General features: G+C 34.9%; 1 long non-coding RNA gene and 1 pseudogene across 2 annotated transcripts; both read left to right on the forward strand.

The window, feature by feature from the left end:
* The first annotated feature begins 662 nt into the window (after positions 1–662).
* LOC114267668 (G-type lectin S-receptor-like serine/threonine-protein kinase At4g27290) lies at positions 663–8,798 on the forward strand (annotated as a pseudogene). The gene is made up of 6 exons (XR_014340566.1): positions 663–2,079; positions 7,165–7,334; positions 7,458–7,668; positions 7,759–7,995; positions 8,083–8,233; positions 8,321–8,798. The product of XR_014340566.1 is annotated as a G-type lectin S-receptor-like serine/threonine-protein kinase At4g27290 (transcript).
* An 11,696-nt stretch (positions 8,799–20,494) lies between these two features.
* LOC145798840 (uncharacterized) lies at positions 20,495–21,183 on the forward strand. Its single transcript, XR_014340569.1, has 2 exons — positions 20,495–20,888; positions 20,924–21,183. It is a non-coding gene; the product is annotated as an uncharacterized LOC145798840 (long non-coding RNA).
* Positions 21,184–22,960: the final 1,777 nt, after the last annotated feature.

Below are 22,960 nucleotides of genomic sequence, written 5' to 3' on the forward strand. Positions count from 1 at the left end.
TAAATTAAGGCATTTAAATTTTTTTGAATTTTACTAAATATAATACATTATTAATACTAGAGGGCAAAAATGTAATTTCATTATCTAATCCCACGAGATGAGTTATCTCATGGTTTCTATCCCACCCCCTCATGGGATAGGATAGTCCCATATTTGTGGGACTAATAGTCCGAATGAACTATTAGTCTAGAGCAAAATTTTTCAAACAAACAATAGACTATTAGTCCGGTGAAACTAATAATCCAATTCCACACTCTAATCCTTCAAAACAAACACACCCTAAGGTCATGTTTGATTCACAAGACTAATAGTGAGGTATTAATAATCCTATCAAATTAGTGTGGCATTCACTATCCCACCCCTATCCCATTACTAATAATCCTACAAATTTGTTAGATTAATTATCCATTAGATTAATAATCCTAAATCAAAATGTCAAAATAAACATAGAATAATTGAATCCATAGATTAATAATATCAATCTCATATTTTAATCCTTCCAATTAAACATGCCCAAAGAGTACTCAATAACTTTCCGAGAAATAGAACCATATGGTCTATACAAAACCTATTCCAATATCATTATATAAAGAGAAATGTTAGGGATCATGAAAATTTTTTCATGAAAAATCTGTGATCCTTAGATTACCTTGATTAGTGTGTGGTGCTTTATTTTAAGTGTAATCCAAAGGTCATAAATCTTTCATGATCAGTTTCATGAAAGACTTTTCATGATACCTAACATTAGTATTATATAAAATCATGAATAAACAATAAGTTTGCATGTTTGGTGTAATTGAGATCATCGAATGATGGCTTTTCCACTCACTTTCATCTGCATATTCACTCTTCTTCTCTCCCTCTTCACCAAACTCTCCATGGCAATCGACACCCTATCTCCAAACGAAACACTCACCGACAACGGTAAACTGCTTGTCTCCTCTGGCGAAGCGTTCGAGTTAGGCTTCTTCAATCCACCATATTCCAACAATCGCTATATCGGAATATGGTTTAAGAATGTCCCAATACAAACACCCATTTGGGTGGCAAACAAAAACAACCCAATATCAGATTCATCGGGCCTCCTCACAATCACCGGCACCGGCAACATCATCATCACCACCAACCAAACAACCACCGTCTGGTCTTCCTCAAATTCATCACCACCAACACCACCGAACAACCCAATCTTGCAGCTGCTAGACTCTGGCAACCTTGTGGTAAAAAATGGGGGCGGCGATTATCTGTGGCAAAGTTTTGATTACCCATGCGATACATTAGTACCTGGTATGAAGCTCGGACGGAACTTGAAAACCAATCAAGAATGGTTCTTAACATCGTGGAAAACCTTGCAAGGTCCATCTTCTGGCGACTATACGTACAAACTAGACCATCATGGCCTCCCACAAATGGTCCTTCACCGAGGATCAACAGTGAAGTATCGAAGCGGTTCTTGGGACGGTGTTCGCTTCGGTGGAGACCCTCCTCTACACACAAAGGCTGTGGTCGATAACATCTTTATCTTCAACTCAACCGATGTTTACTACTCCTTTAAGAACATGGATGATACTGCTATTTCAAGGTTTGTAGTGAACCAGACAGGCTCGCTTCAGCTCCTCACATGGAATGAAAGGCTTGGCGAATGGTTCAATTTAATGACAATGCAACGCGATGCTTGTGATGACTATGCAAAGTGTGGCCCTTACGGCATATGTCGCTTCGATGTTTTAGCAGCTTGTCACTGCCCTAATGGGTTCATACCCAGATCGCAACAGGAGTGGGACATGGGTGATTGGTCAGGTGGGTGCGTGCGGAGGACACCAAGGAATTGCAGTGCCCCTGAGGGATTCAGAAAATTGTCAGGGCTGAAATTGCCAGACTCATCGTATTTCTTAGTGGATACGACCAAGATGAGTCTGGTCGACTGCAAAGAGGCTTGTTTGAGAAATTGTACTTGTGTTGCTTTTGCACTAACTAGTGTGAGTGGTTGTATGGTATGGTTTGGAGAGTTGCTTGATATGAAAGAGTTTAGTGAACATGGACAAGATTTGTATATTCGGATGGCTGCTTCTGATCTCGGTAAGTGTTTGCCATATTAATCATCATTTTACCCATTTTGATTTATGTTTTTGGTTAATATAATGATGCTGTTATATGCATTTCTTAAAAAAAAATATATATGTTATTTTTGTCATTTTTATTTATTATTTCATGAGTCAATATCATATAAAAAATAGACATTTTTGCACTAGTGGTGTGACAACAATGTTGGGATTGTTACATAAAAGTTGCTGCAAAAATTTTCCTACGTTGCTGAGAATGAAATTCACTCTCTTTAGAATACAATGATAAGAACAAAAACACAATACCAATATTCTATTTTTCCACTTAAGGGTAACTAAACCCCATGTCAACCGGCTTCCCGCTCAGACCCGGTGCCCTTAGTGTTTTTTTAATTCCACCCTTATAGAATTCCCACAAGTTCCATATTTAGAGACAAACTATAGAAATATCAATCTATGCATAATGGTTTCTTTGTGGATTTTAGACTTCACAAACTAATCCAAGTACATGTAAAAAAATCAATAACTGTATGGATCCTGTAGACTAGAAGGCATACACTCAACAAACATGGTATCTATCTAACATGTCATCACAATATGCACTCATTTTCATTTTGAATACAATATTGACAAATAAGATAATAAATAAAATATGATATTTTTACATTATTGAGAAAAAAAACAATCAATTTTGAATCGACCTTTGACTTAATATACAGGAACCATCCATTAAGAGTTGTCTTTTGATCCTTTCGATACACCATTTAGTCAAAAAAAATTAGTTGGTGTTTATTAATTTGTGACAATGTTAGCATGGCCCAGACAGAGAGTGCATTAAATTTAATAACAAGGTCGAATTCAAGTACTTATTTATTTTTATTTTTTTTAGCGAGTGCATTACATATAATTTTTGGTGAGTACATTACACTATTTTTTTTTTTTTTGAGATTTTTATTGATAAATTTTATTTAGAAGTGTTTTAACTCAAGAAGTCTATGAAGGAATTTTTTAACCCATTTAGTTCTATGTATTTATAGTTTTATTCTATAAAGTCATTTTTCTTGATTTATACTATTTTGTTAGACTCTTATACCCTTATATTTAATGTTGATATTTAATTTTGGGGGAGGAGAGAGAAATGAAAGAACCAATGTATAGGAAATTTCATACACAAATTAAATAACATTAGTATTATTATTTTATATTATTATATAATGTGAATATATTTTGAATTGGCAATATATTAAAAATAATGTGAACATTCTCTTTCATTTGATGTAAATATATTTTTAATTGACAATATATTAAAAATAATGTGAACATTATCTCTCATCTGATGTAAACGTTCACAATACCTTTCCGAAAAATTTTCTCTCATCTAATGTAGTGATGTAAACATTCACAACATGTGAACATTCTTATTTTTAATTTACAACACATTCATTATATTTTTAATTGACAACACATTCTTTTTTTTGATCGGCAAAGAAAAATTTCATTAAACAGCATGAAATTAAAAGTACAGGAAGATGAGATGCATCGAGAGAGATTCGAAAGTATAAAAATACCCCTACTACTGCTACTCGCATCCATACAACCAACCCCTAAGCCTCTCGATTTTTTAAATTATAAGTTAAGAAGAACTTAACTAAGAAATTTAAATACATGAGTCCCCACAAAAACCCACAAAACACCCAAAACAAACTAAAGAAACAAAACAAGACCCACAACACAGCTGCTAAAACAAACTAAATAACGAGAACTAAACTAAACACCCAAGCAGCCCGAAGCCCTCCAACCAACGTCCAATCAGTAACCCACGTCTAATCTGCCAAGACCCACGGCTTAGCTGCTACAACTCCCCATGCCTCACGCCTCTGCTGCATCAACTGCTACAATTCCCCACGTCTCAGCTACTACACCACCCCACGCCTCCCAACTCCCAATACCCACTCCGGCCGAGAAAACACCAGTTCCACAACATGTAGCGATGTGACCGTTCACAGCATATAAACATTCTCTCTGATCTAATGTAGTGATGTGAACATTCACATTCGTATGTTTTAGTATGCATATTCACATAATATAATTAACGACACAATGACAAAAATTCATTTCAAGTTAAGGCTTGTGATCGTGTAATTTGATGCAATACTGATGCAATACTGATGTGAACCTTAACATCACATTTATCACAACGTCATCTGATGTGAATATTCACATTCACATTCACGTCATCAATAAAGAACCATATTTAATTTTTTGTCTGTAATATATATCAATATTAAATAGTGGCGTGTAGTTAATGCATTGTTTTTTGGAGTGAAGATATAATGACAATCAACATTAATGAGGGCATGAGAGATTTAGGGTGTTTTGGTCTTCTTACCTCAAGAGGACCTAATGGAATAAAAAAATATATATATATAAATTGGATGAAATAAAACTCTTAGAAAGGGAACTTATCAAAAAAACTCCCTTTTATTATTATTATTTTTTTTTTTTATTTTTTTTTTTTTGGGACAAGTAGATTACTTGTGCCCATTGGTTAATTCAAGTACATACATCTAGAATTACATTAACATGTTTTATGAATAAATTTTAATCTCATTGGCTAATGTTTTATATTATGTTTTCTTGTGTTTTTGGTGGATACTGAAAAGGATCCAATAAAAAGAACAAACGAACTGCAATGATTACATCAATAATAATCATTTCAGGGGTTCTTGTCTTGAGTTTAATCGGTTGGTATTTTTTGAAGGAACTTCACATGAGAAATGATAAATATTTTATGCTCGAGTTTATTTATTTATTTATTTATTTTTAAAACATTGTTTCAGTGGTTAATGCCATCCAACTGTTTGACATAATGTTTATTTGACAAAATTGATGTTCCACAAAGACTTCCATCTTAGCAACCCAAGAGTCACGCACTCCTACCAAATAGGAATGGCAATGGGGCCCCGATCCCCGATGCTCGAATTTTCCCCGGCCCCGGCCCCGATCCCCGACGGGGACTCATAGCCCGGTCCCATCCCCGCCCCCGATCGGGGATCGGGGATCCCCGACCCCGAAAAATCCCCGATTTTTTTTTTATCTATAAAAATCTGTAAATAATGAACAATGAACATCATAAATAAATTTATCATCTACACAGAACCAATGAACTAATGAACAATGAACATCATCTAATGAACAATGAAAATCTGTAAATTTATCATTATTCATCTTCAATAATGAACAATGAACTAATACACAATGAACATCACAGATCTGTTTATAAATTTAGAAAAAAAAAACAGATCTATATACTCATTTAGATATATATATATATATATAATCAGATATATTTGTATAAACAGATCTATATAGTCATATATATATATATATATATATATAATATACATATATGTAAACCTAGATCCAACCTAGATACGGAGGAGCTCGGTGAAGATCGGCGGCGATGACGGAGATCAACCCAGATATGAGATCTGAGATCTGTGTATCTGTGAGATCAACACAGATCTGAGAAAGAGAAAGTGGTGACTGCGATTGCGACGGTGGCTGCGATCTGTGACGGTGGAGAGGTGCGAGAGTAGAGAGAAGCATCGCGGAGGCATCGCAGACAGTGATGGAGGCACTGAGGAGACACTGTGTATCTGCGAGAGTGAGAGAGAGTAGAGAGAAGCCAAGGAGAGGCACTGTGTATGAGAGAGAGAGAGGAGACTTGAACACTGATCTAATCACCGTTTGTGTGAATGAGTGTGAATGAGTGTGCCAAACATATATTATATATATAAACGGGGGTATATTAGTAATTTCATGTCGGGGAACCGGGGCGGGGATCCGGATCGGGGATCGAGGCCGGGGTCGGGCCGGGGCAGGGCTTGAACACTGATCACCGTCCCCGGCCCCGAACAGATCGGGGACTGATTTTCAAATACCGTCCCCTCCCCGTCAGGGGTATTTTTCGGGGAAAAATCGCTAAAATCGGAGTCGGGATCGGGGATCCCCGTCGGGCCGGTTTCAAATTGCCATCCCTACTACCAAATTCACTGGTTCAAAAGTCTTTGTATATGAACGTTTTATTACATGCACTTACATTCATAAGGTACATATTTTTAAACTTTTTAATGTATCTTGACAAAATTCTTTTTTTTTTTCTTCAAAATTTTGAAGTCTATTTTGTGAATTTAAAATTTACCATTCTGTCATTAATAAAATTTTTTTCTCAAATTTATGCTTAAATTTGACTTTTGTCAATTGAAGTGTTTCATAACAACCAAAACATTTAGTAAATTTTTTATTTATCCAAAAAACAAAAAAACATTTACTCAATTTTTTTACATTTAAATTTGAATATCAATCCTTTTTCTCATCTGAAAGGTCAAGGATCATCATCACTTTGACCAATGAATAACATTAGGATGAAGAAAGAGAAAAGGTAGCTTGTTCTTAAAATGAAGAAATCTCAAGGATCATTCTTACTCTGATACTCAAACATGTCCTAATATATGGTTATAATGACAAACAAGATTTTAATTTGTCTATTCTAGTTTGATTTTACATTGTGTAATGAAAAAAGAGTTAAAAAAGATAACAAATAATTAACTATTTGAACCTAAGGAGCTTCTATCTATGAGATCTTAGGTTCAAGTCGTGATGGCATATTTAGTTGATATGCTAGTGGGTAGTCGCACATACTCAAGTTTGCGCTCAGGATGCATTTTATATGTATCTATACAACTGCATCTGACAACTTAACCTATGTTGCATATTTATGGCTCCTTGCTTTAGCAATTTTGATTAGTGATATTCTAAGATCATTTAGATTATAAAAGTGAATTGCATGATATTCAATTACCCTAGCAACTAGGTACAAAGACAAATAGCAAATCATAATAAATGTTTATTCTCTGTTCTCTACATCAATTTGGATTTCGTCATTTTATATTTCATCATTTTATAAGTTTCTATTGATGATAATAAGAGATGATAATTATCGCATATAATGTAATGTAGGATTGGAGGGACTATTGGAGTGCTGTTACCTCTTATGTATTAAATATTTTTCATGTAAATAATTTTCCAATCATTACAGCTCGGAGATTGGATAAGAGAAGCCAAAAGGTTCAAGACAACAACCAAAGAATTGTGGAGCAAGAGGACTTAGCATTACTTTTATTTGATTTGGCTACCGTTTCTAGTGCCACTAACAACTTCTCCTTAACAAATAAGATTGGAGAAGGTGGTTTTGGTCCTGTTTACCGGGTAATTTTCCATAATGTATGCAAACTTAACAATCAAATGTTGATTGTTTTTTGCTTTAGTCATGGTAAATTGTTTACCTTTCTTGACTTGTTGAGTAATAACAAGGTTCATGATAAACCATAGGGTGAACTCACAACTGGAAGAGAAATAGCAGTGAAGAGACTCTCCAAAACTTCAGGGCAAGGCCTCACAGAGTTCAAGAATGAGGTTATCTTAATTTCAAAGCTACAACATCGCAATCTAGTTAGACTTTTGGGATGTTGTATTCATGAAGAGGAGAGGATGTTGATCTATGAGTACATGCCAAACAAAAGTTTAGACACATTCATCTTTAGTTAAGATCTAAACACTTGAAATCTTTCACAATCTTTACCTAAAGTATACTGAGTTTTTTTTAACTTAGTTTAAATTTAAATTGTTTTAGATCAAACAAGCGGTACATCACTTGATTGGAAAAAGCGCTTTGACATAATAGTGGGAATTGCTCGAGGACTTCTCTATCTTCATCGAGATTCAAGATTGAGAGTAATTCATAGGGATTGAAAGTAGGAAACATTTTGTTAGACAGTGAGATGAATCCTAAAATTGCAGACTTTGGGTTAGCTAGATCTTTTGGTGGTGATCAATTTGAAGAAAATACAAATAGGGTTATTGGGACTTAGTAAGTACATACTCTTTGTCTTTTGTTTCTCTCATATTTATGTATAAAGCTTTCCATTTGATATATTTCCTTAATGATTGTGTGTAGTGGCTATATGTCTCCTGAATATGCAATAAATGGGCACTTTTCGGTGAAATCCGATGTTTTTAGCTTTGGAGTAATGGTTTTAGAGATTGTGAGTGGCAAGAAGAATAGAGGATTTTATGATCCTGATCATTACCTCAACCTTTTGGGACACGTGAGCTCAAAATTTAATGTTACCAATGTATGAGGTTAGAATTTGTTTTATGGTGTGAATCAAATGATGAATTGTTTTTTGATGTAGGCATGGAAGTTATGGAACGAAGGAAAGCCCATAAAACTATTTGATGTTTTCATGGAGGATCCAATTCCCACATCAGAAGTGTTGAGATGTATCCAAGTAGCCCTTTTGTGTGTGCAACAGCGTCCTGAAGACAGACCGACAATGTCATATGTTCTGTTAAGGTTGGATAGTGAGAACCCAGTGTTGCCCATGCCTAAACAACCCGGCTTTTACTCTGAAAGAGCTGTAACTGATATAGATTACTCGTCAACTGGGAAACATCATTGTATAACAAATGAAATAACCATAACAATGCTACATGGTAGATAGAATTGTTGTCCTAATCTTTGTAAAAAATTATATTGCATAGCTTATATTGCTTTCTAAATGTAAAATCTTATCTACCAAACTCGAAAATTTGTAATTTGCTTGGGGAAAAGAAAAGAAAAATAAATTAATTTTATTACCTGATTTTAATTATTCAATGAAAATGTTATTGTCATTTTAGTGAAATCATTTGGAATAATATTAATCATATAGACACTTGGCTTCGTACCTACCTCTTGCTCTGTCAGTAACTTCAATTTTTTATTTTTTATTTTTTTGGGAGCAAGATCATACTTAACTGACTGTTGTCTTGTATTTTACTAATTGCTTCTTGTAATTATCAAATTGATGCTCTTTGCTTCAAGACCCCTAGTGCTAATGTTTGGTTAAAGGAGAAACTAAGGTGTTACAAAAAGGATAAATTTATAAGTTTTTATTCTTATAGTTTGATCCAAATATCATTTTGATTCATATTATTTCAATTTCAACAATTTAGTGCGTAAATTTTTAAGTTTTGATTTGGTCATTCCAATATGACAAAAGATCAAACACTTGGGTTTGCTTTCTTATAAGTTAAGGTGTTTGAAAAGTTACTAAAAAAAAATTTTATGTGGCATTTGAGAGGATTCTGCCCAAGGTGCTATTGGGCTGTGGACAGACTACAGATTCTATTCTCACTGCCTTGGCAATGGGCCGTGCTTACCTTAAAAAATTTTAAAGCCAAGCCCGGCCTAGTCTCAAACCCTTGGGTTTTGTTTAGTCAACGGCACAGGCTTGGGCTGATTATCATAGATTCTTAAGGTCCATGCTCTACCCACAAGCTTAAAAAATAAACCTATGGGCTTTGGACTGGATTGGGCCCATATACACCTAATTTGGTCTTTAATTCAGAGTTTAATGAACAAAATTATCTATAACTTGTAAGTCCTATTAACCATACTTATTTACTTTAATATTTTTTTTTTTTTTTTTTTTTGTTTTTTTGAGAACTTATGTTCCGATCCTATTGACTAAACTTATTTACTTATAAGTGATACTCATTTTCACTCATCAATATTTCAAAAAAAGTGCTGAGGCTTTAATACTTTTTAGTGCATTAAAAAAGTGTAGAAGACTTATAGGTATTGAGGAACTTTTTTGCTCATAAAAAAAAAAAAATAGAGAGAGAGAGAGAGAATTTAGCGCTCGAGAAATCTTAATGTGAGCTTGACTTGATTTGTGAAAATTATATAAAAGGCTAATATTTTTATTTTATTTTTTGTTTCAATTCAAAGACAGAAACATAGAATCATGGCTGAATCAAATTTCCTTATTTGAAATACAGGCTTTTTTTATCACATAAAATTATGGTTGTTAATTTGATTTTTTTTGGGTCATTAGTGCAATTTTTTCAAATTTAAAGGTTTTAAATGGAATTAAGATTGTCTCCAGTCATTACAAAGGACTGCATCATCTAGTTTTTAATGTGGCTTTACAATAGGGTTTATATATATTCTAGGTGCGTGGGCAATGTGTATTGCACGATATAGCACATGCCCATGAATTGATGTAATGTGTGTTGGAAAAATGGTTAATATAGGTATATTTTGGGTCAACTCTGAGTCTAAAATTGAGTGGGTCCCGTATGTCTTTTGGGGTAGGTCCGAAGAGGTGAAGTGTTCCTTACCGCGTGGCAAGTCACACGGTGAAGACGGAACGTCAAAACCTTTTATGAGTGAATGGGAAGTTGACGTCGTTTTCGGGTCTAACATTAATTTTTAGATAAAATTCATTTGAATTTTTTCAATAAAAATTATTATGGGAATTTAATTTAATTCTAAATTCAAATTGTGGGTTCCTAAGTGGTTTCCTAAAATTTGTAATTGTGGGAATTTAATTTAATTCTAAATTCAAATTTTGGATTCCTAAATAGTTTCCTAAAATTTGTACATCTTCCTTTATTTATTAAACTATTCAAATAGTTTAATATATATATGTATATATATTCCAAATAGTTTAATTAATAAAGTTTCAACAGGTTTGAAAAACTACACCAACCAACCAACGGATCTTTTTGTTTGAAAATTTGTTCAATGCAATGGACAGATTCAATTTTCAAACAGAACTTGTTCAAAACAGCGTCACATCTGTTCGACAGCTTATGCACCTGTTGGGACAAATTTTTGGTCACTTTTTGTGCCTATATATAGATTCATTTCCTACAGTCCAAAGGATCTGAAAAAACAGTCTGCATCTTATATATTGCTGTCCAGAATTTTTCTCTTGTGCATTATTCTTCATTTTAGTTTTAGAATAAATATTCAGAGAGTTAGAACACATGTTTGGTTCGCCGAACAATTTGTTTTGGAGTGCTACGACAAATTGGTTAAGATCATTGTATCCTAGGAGATAGACGCCACTCAACCGCAAGCACCGTAGCGGGGCGAATCTGTCTTAAGGACAGAGCGACTTGGTCTTTTCTTCTAATTCGGTTCAATAATTAAATTCGGTACGTTATTTATTTATTTGTTTGGTTTTAGTTTCCATTTATTTTATTTACACAGAAGATTGTTCCAATAATCTTAAGACAGATTCGAATTATTCTGTTTACAGAATTTTTCGTTTGTTTCCTTTTCTCTTTCTTCTTTTAAGAAAATTATTTTCTGTAGATTTGCAAAATAATATTCTGGTTGGAAAAACAAATAGTGTTATATGCTATTTGACAGATAGTAGTAATATACTGTCTATTTTCTTTGACAACTAGTAGTACGATACTGGTGTCATTAACAATTCAGAATATATTTTTGTGTAATTTTTTCAGAAATTAATTTTGGATTTTAGAAATTATGTTCTGAGTTTTCATTACTTAAAATTCTGTTTTAGTTTTTTAATTATTGAAGTATTACAGAAATTAATTTTATGTGTGGAATTAATTTGGTTGAATAAAATTTTATTTTATTTCCAAATTAATTGAAAAATAAAAGTTGTATTCTTATTTCTTTTATTTTACAAAATTTAATTTTCTGTGTGGAATTAATTTGGTTGAATAAAGTTTTATTTTATTTCCAATTTAATTGAAAAATAAAAGTTATATTCTTATTTCTTTTATTTTACAGAATTTAATTTCCTGTGTGGAATTGGTTGAATAAAATTTTATTTTATTTCCAAATTAATTGGAAAATAAAAGTTACATTCGTGTTTCTTTTATTTTTAACAGAATTTAATTCTGTGAATTTGGTTTAATTTTCTGTATAGTGTAAATTCTAATTATAATTTTATTAAATAAATTTGAATTGATGGCTACTGAAACTAATGCCCAAACAAGTATTACTGTGGTGGCTGCAATGACGCCAACCCCCTCTCCTCTTGTAACAGTACCGGTAAATCACGATGAAAAGCCAGAGAAGATCTCAGGAACTGACTTTAAAAGATGGCAACAGAAAATGTTGTTCTATCTTACAACTCTGAACCTGGCTCGTTTCCTCCGTGAAGATGCTCCTATCTTTAAAGAGGATGAAACAGGCCGGCAAGTGATTGCTGCGGTTGATACTTGAAAACATGCCGATTTCTTTTGCCGGAACTACATCTTGAACGGACTTGATAACACATTATACAATGTCTACAGTCCTATCAAGATAGCAAAGGAACTTTGGGAGTCTTTGGAGAAAAAATACAAAACGGAAGATGTCGGCTCAAAGAAATTTGTGGTTGGCAGATTCCTGAATTTTGTAATGGTTGATTCAAAAATTGTGATCAGCCAAGTTCACGATTTCCAACTCATTCTGCATGACATTCACGCAGAAGGCATGTCTCTTAGTGAATCCTTCCAAGTTGCAGCTTTAATTGAAAAATTACCAAAAGTCTGGAAGGAATTCAAGAACTAACTCAAACACAAGTGCAAACAAATTTCTATAGAAGAATTAATTGTGCGTTTGAGGATTGAGAAGGACAACCGCAATTCCGAAAAGCGAGCTGGTAAGCATCCTATGGAGTCTAAGGCAAATGTGGTGGAACATGCTTCAAAAACCAAGAAATGAAAGTCTTCTGGAGAAAGTTCATCACAAGGCTCTAAAGGGGGGAAAATAAAAAGTACAAGTTTAATGGCAAATGTTACATCTGTGACAAAGAGGGACATCGGACCAAATATTTCCGTAGCAAAGGCAAAAGCAAAAGAAGAACAAGTAAGAAGCCTGCTCAAGCCCATATGACCTAAGTGGACAAGATTTCCAATGGTGTAGATAATATCAATCTTTCTGTAGTTGTTTTCGAGGCAAATTTTGTCAGAAATCCTAAAGAATGATGGATGGACACTAGTGCTACTCGCCACATTTGTGCTGACAAAAAGATGTTCACATCTTATTCTACAATGGACAATGGTGAACAACTCTTTATGGGCAACTCCTCAACTTCCAAAGTTGAAGGATAAGGAAAGATTGTACTTAAAATGACATCTGGAAAGGAACTCACTCTCAACAATGTGCTGCATATACCGGACATTCGCAAAAATCTTGTTTCCGGATCTCCGTTGAGTAAGAATGGGTTTAGGCTAGCATTTGAGAGTGATAAATTTGTACTTACTAAGAATGGGATGTATGTAGAAAAATGTTACATGTCTGATGGCTTTTTCAAGTTAAATGTAATGACCGTTGTACCCTCAGTTATTAATAATAATACATCTTCTTCTTACTTGCTTGAGTCTTCAAATTTATGGCATAGTAGACTAGGACATGTTAATTATGGATCTTTGCGTAGATTAATTAAAATGGAATGTTTACCTAAATTTGACATTGATTCAAATCATAAATGTGAAATTTGTGTTGAGGCAAAATTATCTAAAACTCCTTTCAATTGAAAGAAGTACGGAGCCATTTGAATTAATTCATAGTGACATTTGTGATTTTAAAAAAATTCAAACTAGATGTGGAAAAAAATGTTTTATCACTTTTATAGATGACTATACTAGATATAGTTATGTTTATTTAATTCGAACCAAGGATGAAACTTTGGAAACTTTCATTCAATATATGAATGAAGTTGAAAATCAACTTGGTAAGAAAATTAGAAATGATAGATGTGGTGAATATGAATCACCTTTTGGTGAGTTTTGTAAGAACATGGAATAATTCATCAAACTACTGCTCCTTACTCACCTCAGCAAAATGAAATTGATGAAAGGAAAAATAGGACTTTAAAAGAAATGATGAATGCCATGTTAATCAGTTCTGGATTACCTCAGAACTTGTGGGGGGAAGCAATACTTTCTGCTAATTATATACTTAATAAAGTACCCCGAAAGAAAGTGAATCAAACACCTTATGAATTGTGGCATGGAAGAGTACCATCCTACAAATACTTAAAAGTGTAGGGATGTTTGGCTAAAGTGGCTATTCCTAGTCCTAAAAAGAATAAGATAGGTCCTAAGACCATTGATTGCATTTTCATTGGTTATGCCAAGAATAGTAGTGCATATCGGTTTTTGATTCATAAATCAGAACATTCCAAAATGCATGTAAATACTATTATTGAATCTCGGAATGCATCTTTCTTTGAACATGTATTTCCAAATAAGACTGGACAAGAGACTAGTAACAATAAAAGATCTTTTGATACTATTACTAGTAAGGATCAAGAACAACAGTTAGATCAAAATGAGGAAGAGAAACCTAAGCGGAGTAAATATGCTAGAACCTCAAAAATCTTTTGGTCCAAATTTTCTAACATTTTTGTTAGAAAATGAGCCTTTAACTTTTAAAAAGGCTATGTCCAGTCCTAAGGCTCCTTTATGGAAAGAAGCTATCAATAGTGAAGTTAAATCCATCTTGCAAAATCACACTTGGGAATTGGTGGATTTGCCACCAGGTTGTAAACCTCTTGGATACAAGTGGATTTTCAAAAGAAAATTGAAAGCGGATGGATCAATTGAAAAATATAAGGCAAGATTTGTGGTCAAAAGATTTAGATAAAAAGAAGGTCTTGATTACTTTGACACGTACTCACCGGTTACTAGAATAACATCCATTAGAATGCTAATTACCATTGCATCTCTATACAATCTAGAAATTCATCAAATGGATGTGAAAACCGCTTTCTTAAGAGGTGAGTTAAATGAAGAAATTTACATGGAACAACCATAAGATTTTTCTGTTCCGGAAAAGAAAAGAAAGTGTGTAAATTGGTTAAATCATTATATGGTTTAAAATAAGCTCCAAAGCAATGGCATGAGAAATTTGACAAGGCAATGATGTCAAATGGTTTTAAAATTAATGAGTGTGACAAATGTGTTTATATTAAGAACACAGACAAAAGTTATGTCATCGTATGTCTTTATGTAGATGATATGTTCATCATAGGTAGTAATAATAATATGATTAAAACTACTAAGAAAATGTTGAATAAACATTTTGACATGAAGGACACGGGCATTGCTGATGTAATTCTTGGTATGAAAATTACTAAAACATCAGAAGGTTATGCTTTGTCACAAATCTCATTACATTGAGAAAATACTTGACAAATTCAACAAAGATGATGATCATCTTGCTAGAACACATGTACATGTTAATTTGTATCTTTCTAAGAATGTACAGGAAAGTATTTCTCAATTAGAGTATGCCCTAATTATTGGAAGCTTAATGTACTTGATGAACTGCACTCGCCCAGATATAGCTTATGCAGTAAGTAAATTACGTAGATATACGAGTAATCTGGGAGTAGAACACTGAAAAGCTATTATAAGGGTTCTAAGGTATCTCCGATTTACTCGTAATATTGGGCTGAATTATACTAGATATTCAATAGTACTTGAAGGATACTGTGATACAAATTGGATATCGGATACAAGAGACTCAAAGTCCACCAATGGGTATGTTTTTACTCTTGGTGGAACGGCTGTATCTTGGAAATCTTCCAAACAGACTTGTATTGCTAGGTCTACTATGGAATCAGAATTCATAACTTTAGACAAAGCAGGAGAAGAGGCAGAATTGCTTTGCCACTTCCTTGAAGATATTCCAATATGGCCAAAACTAGTGTCTGCTATATGCATACATTGCGATAGTCAATCAGCAATAGGTAGAGGACAGAGTCATATGTACAACGGCAAGTCTAGACACATTCATCGTCGACATAATACCGTAAGACAACTACTCTCTAATAGAATTATTTCCATAGAATATGTTAAATCCAAAGACAACATAGCGGATCCACTAACCAAAGGGTTAGCAAGAGAGCTAGTTGAGAATTCATCTAGGGGAATGGGACTAAAGCCTATTAAATAAGAGTTACCACAACAGCAACCCAACCTAATTGACTGGAGATCCCAAGAGCTAGGTTCAAAGGGACAACCGAGTTATGAATGACTCAGAAGGATCACTGGAGAGTCTAACTCGTACCCATTTCTATGATGAAATAGTGATGACTGCAGAGTTTTTAGGTTAAATAATACTTTTAATGATTCTTATATCTAGGTATATCTAGTGGAGTATGGCAGGATACTCTCCATAAGAATCACCTATGTGAGTGTGAACTGGGCCGGTTCTATAAGATTTGTGAAGGGCTACAAGTCTTTAGAGCACTCATGAATGACCAGGTTACTCAGGGTCAAAATGAACACAATAGTGAGAACTAAACTGTGTCTGGGGATATACTGTGTGAGTTCTATCGTCTTGGTTTACTCAAACGACTGAACAGTTCAAGACATCATGTTCACTAGTTAGCTAGTAAATCCGATAGTGTCTCACAAGGGAAGGTTCAAAGCCAAAAGCTACCTATCCTTTGCAAAATATTTTCAATTTCTGTACTTTCTGTAATTAGATCATGTTGTTGCATTTTCTCTCCATCAAATTCCATTCATGTGGGGGATTGTTGGAAAAATGGTTAATATAGGCATATTTTGAGTCAACTCTGAACCCAAAATTGAGTGGGCCCCGTACGTCTTTTGGGATAGGTCCGAAGAGGTGAAGTGTTCCTTACCGTGTGACAAGTCACACGGTGAAGACGGAACGTCAAAACCATTTATGAGTGAATGGGAAGTTGACGTCGTTTTCGGGTTTAACATTACTTTTTAGATAAAATTCATTTGAATTTTTTCAATAAAAATTATTGTGGAAATTTAATTTAATTCTAAATTCAAATTTTGGGTTCTTAAGTGATTTCCTAAAGTTTGTAATTGTGGAAATTTAATTTAATTCTAAATTCAAATTTTGAGTTCCTAAGTGGTTTCCTAAAGTTTGTACTTCTTCCTTTATTTATTAAACTATTCAAATAGTTTAATATATATATATATATATATATATATATATATTCCAAATAGTTTAATTAATAAAGTTCCAACAGGTTTGAAAAACTGCACCAACCAACCAACCAACGGATCTTTTTGTTTGAAAATTTGTTCAATGCAACGGACAGATTCAATTTTCAAACAGAACCTGTTCAAAACAGTGTCACATCTGTTCGACAATTTATTCGCCTGTTGGGACAGATTTTTGGTCACTTTTTGTGCCTATATATAGATTCATTTCCTACAGTCCAGAGGATCCGAAAAAATAGTCTGCATCTTATATACTGCTATCCAGAATTTTTCTCTTGTGCATTATTCTTCATTTTAGTTTTAGAATAAATATTCAGAGAGTTAGAATACAGGTTTGGTTCGCCGAACAATTTGTTTTGAAGTGCTACTACAAATTGGTTAAGATCATTGTATCCTAGGAGATAGATGCCACTCAACCGTAAGCACCGTAACGGGACAAATCTGTCTTAAAGACAGAGTATCACACACTCAACTTGGTCTTTTTCTTCTAATTCAGTTCAATAAATAAATTCGGTACGTTATTTAGTTATTTGTTTGGTTTTAGCTTCCATTTATTTTATTTACACAGAAGATTGTTCCAATGTGTAATTTGGAAGAATGTGATTACAAACCTTGTGAAATTCATAATATAGATCAAAATGTATAAATAAAATAGAAGCCATGACATTGCACATAATAGAGGTCAAGAACAAGAAGTCCTTCAAAATAGCAATGCAGATAATTTAGATCTTCAACATTAAACAAGAAATCATAAACAAGTTTAGTTATAAACAATGATGGTACATCAATAGGTGGCTCATCCACAACATTATCACCTTCAAGCTTTTTGCTTTTCTTTTCAAGTATCAGTACCAAAATCTCTTGAATTTGTTTTTCTTGTGGATTGGTTTTGCCTAATCCCGGAAAACCTTGAAATTTAAAATTTCATCCAATGGTCATTTTATTCCTACCAAAACCTAACCATTAAACAAGGATACATAACAATAAACAGGAAAAGAAAAGAAAATGAAGGAGCACCTCATACTTATTAAGAATGCAAGCAATTTTTTTTCAGTTTCTGCTATTGCGCCAAATGTTTCCACCTGCAATAATGGCCACTATCAACACTGGCCATTATTATTAGCAATTTTGAAGGACACTCTCAAGGTCATGTCCACCAAACAAACATGGGACTCGGTGTTTACTTCGAAAATTCAAAACATATCAAGTGAAAGGTAAATTACTTGTCGATTTGACAATATCGAGCATTTTAGCTTCATTGCAATCATGCAACGCTATAAAGACAAAATAGTACACTGTCCTTCTAGTGGACCAAAGGCCTTTTGGAACACACATGGAGATGTAAATGTGTGCACATGAGAATCGAAGATCTAACCTTAAGATCACATCTATGTCTTGATTAGAAAACTTTAGGCAATATTATTAGCAACTAATGCCTGACTGCCTTTAGACTTGGATTTTATTAGGCAATTGCATTTTTCTTAGACATCATTACCTGATACATGACATTTAGCAAAGACATTAAAATTTTCAAAATTATAAAACAAAGAATGAGGACGAGAGTCAAAACTCATAATTAAAAAGTTAAGCCACTACCAATTGTCAAGCTCTGCAGGACAGTATATAAGTTGAGTATAAGAGCACCAAATATGATTTATTTTGTGAATTGGTAAATATATGAAGCAACAGACATGAAGTGACGGCCTCGTTTGGAAAGCAACCGGTTTAGCCAAAAAGTCAATAACCTATACCAAAAAGTCAAAGATTCTCTTTTCTCTCTATTTTTTACACATCTTTTCGTAAAAAATCAAAAAATCATTCTAAACATACTAATTTTTTTTAGTTCATATTTTAACCAAATAGCCAAAAAGTTTTTAAATTAGCTTGTTCCCAAACGAGGCCTGATTTTCATAACCAATGTAGAAAATATACCCCCCCAAAGTAATTGTTCAATCCATTTTAACAGAAACCACTTGGAAAATAATAAATTAGTTCAGTCAAATTCAATATGATTGCATGATTTTTTTATTTTATTTTTTTTGTTGACAAAAACAATATTACAGATTGTAAGAATTAAGGACCGATTTACCAAAATAGGTTTTTATGTGTAACTTGTGCCATATCACCGCCTTTTAGTTGGTTTAAAAAGAATTGCCAACAAAATATTTTCAACGAAATGAAGCTGCACTTTTACATGCTACCTTTGTTATTCGGTACAAATTCTTTTAGCCAATAGCACAGCAGGGAATGGATAAAAGAACAAAAATGGAACGAGAAGTGGAGAATTAAACGTTTAGTAATTGGAAAATTGGGAAGGTAAGTATAGTTCTTCATTTCCATTCTCAAATTGGAACAAAGAATGAAAAGGACAACCAATCAACAACTAAAGAGAACACTTCTTATTATCAATTTTCAATCTCCTGCAATTCAATTGGTATCCATGTAGCAAACATGTATACATATAAAGAGGAGATTTACAAGGTAACCATGAGATGAATGAAAGTTGGACGGTCCTTCGCCACAAATTTTAGAACCCTAAAGGCTATGTTTAGTTCTTCAATTTGATTAGCGATTTGTTGAGGGAAAAGAAAAAGAGAAAGACAAATGATAAAAATTGAGCTTTAAAATCCTGATGACAAATGATTCCCCCTCATCTCATGCCTTTTCATCTATTAGAAAACCCTCAAACCCATTTTAGAGAAACCCATAGAAACCATTTGAAATAAAGAGACCCATCTAATTTTGGATAAACCCACTTTAAAACCACTTGAGAAGATCTCTTTTTATCAAAGTAGAGTACTCATGCCTAATATTCACAGGGTGCATATTAGGCATGAAAGCACTTGCATTCACAAAGCAAGAAAGCATTCTTCATAAAGCCATTTCAGAAAATAGAAACCATTTCACTTAAAAAAGAGATCAAACCATTTCGAATGTTGTGATGATGGTGGTCCGACGATGATGGTGGTCTGATGACCGAGAGAGAGAGAGAAACAGGGTGAGCTTGAAGAGATGTCTCCTGTGCAAACCTCAGAGCTGACTTACTTCTTCAGGTAGAAATCTTCTCTTTGATGTATTACACGATGGAATTGGCCCTGTCAGCAGTCCTAAACTCAAAACAGCATCACTTTCATAGTTTCAATAGTTAAATCAAAGTAAAATGAAGTGGATTGGCCTATATAAGATAGCAAAAATGGAAAAAATGCAGAGCTGAGGAAAAACAATGTAAGAGTAACAAAGTCTATATAGACCTAAGACTAAGATTCCCTATAAGTAACATATAACAAAGCACAATTTACAACAGAGAGGGAAGGATAAAGTGTAACTAAATTGCAGGTGAAATAAGCAGGTGTCTAAATCCAATATTTTATTTAAGAGGCTAATAGATGGAAAATGTGAGACAAGATGAGATGATTTAACTCATGAGAAATTGTGTTTAATTAGTTGAGTGTGCAAAACTAAAATGTGAATGGATATTCAATAAGATGATAAATACTTTCAAATTTGATATCTGAATCAAAAGCTTGTAAAGACTAAATTCATAAATCAACAACCTACGGACTTTTTGTAAATCCAATTTGTAAAATAAATTGATGAATGTAAAATAAATTGATGTATATTATTGATCGATTTTTTTGATGTTTACAATGATTGATATATATAGAAGAGAAGAAGGTAGTAGGTGAAGGTAGGTGAAGATGTAGTAGGTGATGGTAGTAGGTAGTGGTAGGTGTAGTAGGTGTGGTAGGTGAAGGTAAATTCTAACAGCCCCCCGCAAACTCAAGGAGGATAGAAACTAACCAACTTGAGTTTGAAGAGAGGAACAAAACAAGAAAATACATAAAAATAAAAAGAGGATAGGTGACACTGTATGGTCGTGTCAGACCATTGGTGAAGACACTGGATGGTGGTGTCATAACGTTGTAGAGGACACTGTATGGGGGTGTCATAACGGTGTAGAAGACAGTTTATGGGGTCATGTCGGACCGTTGGAGAAGACAGTTTATGAGGTCATGTCGGACCGTTGGATGCAGACAATGTTGTGACAGTTTACGGAGTCTTGCTGGACCCTTGTAGAAACTAACCGGAATCAATGTCGGGACAGTTTACAGAGTCTTGTCGGACCCTTGTAGAAACTAACCGGAATCTATGTCGGGACAGTTTATAGAGTCTTGTCGGACCCATAAAGGAGCTAACCGGAATCAATGTCGGGACAGTTTACAGAGTCTTGTCGGACCCTTAAAAAGTCGCACCCTCAAAAGGTGTGCCCAATTCATCAAAAGGCGTGCCATCAAAAGGCGTGCCATCAAAAGGCGTGTCCACTTTATCAAAAGATGTGCCATGAAAAGGCGTGCCAGTTTGTCGGGCGTCAAGAGGCGCGCGATGCGCGTGGCTGCCTTGGCTATATAACCAAGACGAAGGCAGAGGCTGAGGCAGAGAAAAACTGAGAGAAACCTCTGAAAAATCCTTCGTGTTGCTGAGAAAGAGAGTTCCTTGTGCTGAGAGAGATAGTCTGTAACACTTTGTTGCCCAGAAAATGGCCTCGTCTTCCCGTGGACTGCTCACCCTCTTTCCCGACCTCAACGAGTCAACAAGAGAGAGAACTGGAGCGGTGGCACTGGAACCTCAACCGAGTGCCCCGGAGTTTACTCCGCTGAACTTTCCGATGCGATCTGTGGAGCAAAGAATGGCAGTGCAGTCGGATGTGGAAGCCAATCAGTATACATTAAAGTCATGTGTGGAAACCATGACTGCGGTGACAAACTTGTCGAACAGGCTGCAGAGTAGGGCAAATGAGGTGCAGCAGTTAAACTCCCAGCTGGCTCTGCTCCAACGCATGTATAAGGATGCGCGAGCAGAGATAAGTGTGCTAAAGGCGGAAAATAAGGAGCTGAAGCGGAAGGCCACCGTGATGTTCCGATTTGGAGGTCCGCCGTATGCTGCAGTGGAGGAGTATGGGGGAGTGAACTTGCCCGGCGGCGTGGAAAACACGGAGGCCGGACGAGCACGGGACACCCAAGATAAAAGTAAGAAGAAGAGACCTGCAGCTGAGTAGAGAAGGGAAAAGAAAAATCCCACTGGGGGTGTGGTTGTTTTGTTGGTGTGTCTGTTTGTTTGTTTTTTTTTTTTTTTTTTTTTTTGATGTAAAATGGTGAACGGGGTAAACCCCGACATGAATAAAAGGAGTGGTATGCAAGTCGTCTTCGTCTAAAGTTGTTTTGTGTTTTGTGTTTTTTTTTTTTTTAATAAATAAATAAATAAATAAATAAAATAAAATAAAATAAAATAAAGAAATGGGGCAACGTGGGTGAGAGAAAAAGTAAAGAGAGAGAGAAAAGCTGTAAAGTGTTTGGTGACAGCTATCTTCTGTAGGTTCTGCTCATGGTATACTTTCTTTAATGCCTCGTGATAAGCATCTTTACAAATGTGCTCATGCTCTCAACAGTGTTGCTGCAATTCCTAGACGTGCAACTGTTGTAAATTGCTGCAGCCAAAACCTTGAATATGGTTGTAATAGGGCTTCCATGAGGAATTTTGGTCCTGTAAATAGAGCAAGGATCCTTGGTGCTGTAAATAAGGGGAGCCAAGGAGGAAGACTGGGATAGAGATTAATATTGTCGCAGAGGAGATCCCAAAACCCCATTGCTTGTCGCATACATCCTTCTCGAATCCGCAATTCTAAAGACCTGTGAAGAAGATCGAGTGCGAGGACTTGAGAGCAAAGCCGTCGAGCAAGACTAGGATGCGCCGATCGGTAGAGTTTTCGGGAGAGAAGGAATGGCAGATGATTGGGAGAAATGAGAGAAAGATGAGAGAAGTGATCGTCTTTTGACGGAGGAGCCGCACATGGTGCAGCAATGGGCGGCAGCGGAGTACCCACCGTGTTCTTCCATTTCTTGTGAGTGTGCTGCTGTGTGTTAGAGATCAGTTATGGAATTTGTGGCAGCGGAGTGAAGGTATATGTAGGGGTCCGGCGGGCGGCCAAGGCGAGGCTGCCGCCCGCCGGTGAAGCAGAATTATTAGTTTCTCAACCTTGCTCTGATACC

The sequence above is a fragment of the Camellia sinensis genome, chromosome 9 (genome assembly GCF_055761805.1).
Source record: "Camellia sinensis isolate YWXY chromosome 9, ASM5576180v1, whole genome shotgun sequence".
NCBI lineage: Eukaryota > Viridiplantae > Streptophyta > Magnoliopsida > Ericales > Theaceae > Camellia > Camellia sinensis.